The sequence below is a fragment of the Populus euphratica genome, unplaced genomic scaffold (genome assembly GCF_000495115.2).
Source record: "Populus euphratica unplaced genomic scaffold, PopEup_1.0 scaffold1848.1, whole genome shotgun sequence".
Lineage (NCBI taxonomy): Eukaryota > Viridiplantae > Streptophyta > Magnoliopsida > Malpighiales > Salicaceae > Populus > Populus euphratica.
This window is the reverse complement of record NW_011501688.1, coordinates 24,623-26,441: the sequence shown is the minus strand read 5'-3', so window position 1 is coordinate 26,441 and position 1,819 is coordinate 24,623. Positions and strand designations below refer to the sequence as shown.

The following is a 1,819-nucleotide window of genomic DNA, read 5'->3' as shown; positions in this document are numbered from 1 at the left end:
TTAATCTCTTAAACTCATAACTTGTGAAATTTTAGACCTTCAATTAATTAAGAAATACAATTTCCAACTAAATTATCGTTAAAGGATGAAATCAAAGAAAAAGACAATTTAAAGAAATTATCAAAGTGAATAAAATAGAAATAAAAAAGAAAGAAGATCAAATTTAATAGAAAAAAACTTAAAAAGAATGAAATTGGAAAAAAAAATTTAAAACTTATATAAAATAAAATAAATAGCAATAAAAAAAATAAAGATCAAATTTAAAATATGAAAATATTAAAAAGGATGAAATTAAAAAAATTATAATTTTATAAATTATTTCAAATAAAAAAATAGTAATAAAAAAAGGGAGCAAATATAATGGAATAAAAAATCAAAGGAATGTTTTGAAACTTTGAAAAGAAATGTGGGAAAATTAAGAAAAAAAGAGAAGAAAAAAAAGTATTGGTGCCAAGCTGGTTGTTAGCCACACACACCAAGACAATTTCAACGTTGTTGTGAATGATGGTGTTTGGTAATCAGACAATTTCATACATGCCACCTCAAGGGTGCAAAGGCCAACACACTGAAATGTGCCATATTTGTTTTAATAATATTATATTTTTTAAATTACAAAATTACTCTTAAACCAATATAATAATAACAAAAGAATTCAAGCAAAAATACTAAAATACCCCTAGATTTAAGCTAAAGAGAAGTAAACCTTGGAGGGCATTTAAGCTAAAGAAAAGTCAACCTTGAAGGGCATTCAAGTCATTTTATTATTCCTAAGAAATTAAAAATACAAAAAATTCCCATCCACGTCAACTTTATTTTAAATTAATCCAATGGTAGAATAGTCCTTTTAAAAGTGAAAATACTTAATTAGCCATTTTAAATTTAACAATGATAAATAAACTTTTGTTAAATTATTAAATTACACCTAATAGTAAATTAGTTCTGCTTTAGAAGGGCAAAATGGGGTTTCTACTATGGATTCCTTCAGTCAAAACCCTAGGCCTTTTAGATTTTGTTAATATTAGAAATTTGACTCGTGCTTTGCCATAAGCAAGATAATTTTTTCAAAAAAAAAACATGCTTTTTCAACACATTATTTTATTGTAAATGCAAAAAAGTTAAATTATGAAATTGAAAATAAAAATATTTAATTTAAAATATAGAAAAAAAAAAGACATTAGTTAATCGGAGTTAATTTACTAAACTTTTAATTTGAGTCACGCACCCTATTAGATTTGAAAACTTCTTATTTTCAAAATTATTTTTTATTTAATTATATACTAAAAATATGCATGAGGCTTTTTTTATACTAAACAATAGTTTAAAAAAATAAAAATAAGGGTTGCGTTTGGGACTAATTATGTTGAATAGTTGACAAGACCAAAAGATTGATGTCTTCTCCCAAGTGTAGAAGTGTTGAAATAATAAATAATCGGGCAAGACCGGGTTCGAACCACGAGCAGGTTAATTGTATAAATTATAAATAACAATAAAACAAAACAACAAATCCATAATAATAACAATAATAATGCTAAATACTAATACTAATACTACTACTACTACTAATAATAATAATAAAGAAGATAATGAGAACTTTGAGATGGAAGATCAATATAAGAATTTGACAATGATAACAACAAATGCCAAGGTTAGAGGATCCACTAATGGTATGTCAAACATGTATAACATAAACTCTTATTACTCAATTATGAGCCACACACAAAAGAGGTTTCAATCACATTATAAATTGTTAACATGATTACATTAGTTATCTTATTCAAATAATGTTAATACTTGTAAATATTGTTAGGCATTCCTGATT

General features: G+C 24.5%; 1 long non-coding RNA gene across 1 annotated transcript in view; it reads left to right on the top strand.

Moving 5' to 3' along the window:
- The first annotated feature begins 839 nt into the window (after positions 1 to 839).
- The window catches only part of LOC105118273 (uncharacterized), an 11,772-nt gene continuing 10,792 nt past the window's right edge, over positions 840 to 1,819 (top strand). Inside the window, exon 1 of the long non-coding RNA XR_840922.1 lies at positions 840 to 850. This is a non-coding gene — a long non-coding RNA (uncharacterized LOC105118273). The remainder of the gene's footprint in view (positions 851 to 1,819) is intronic.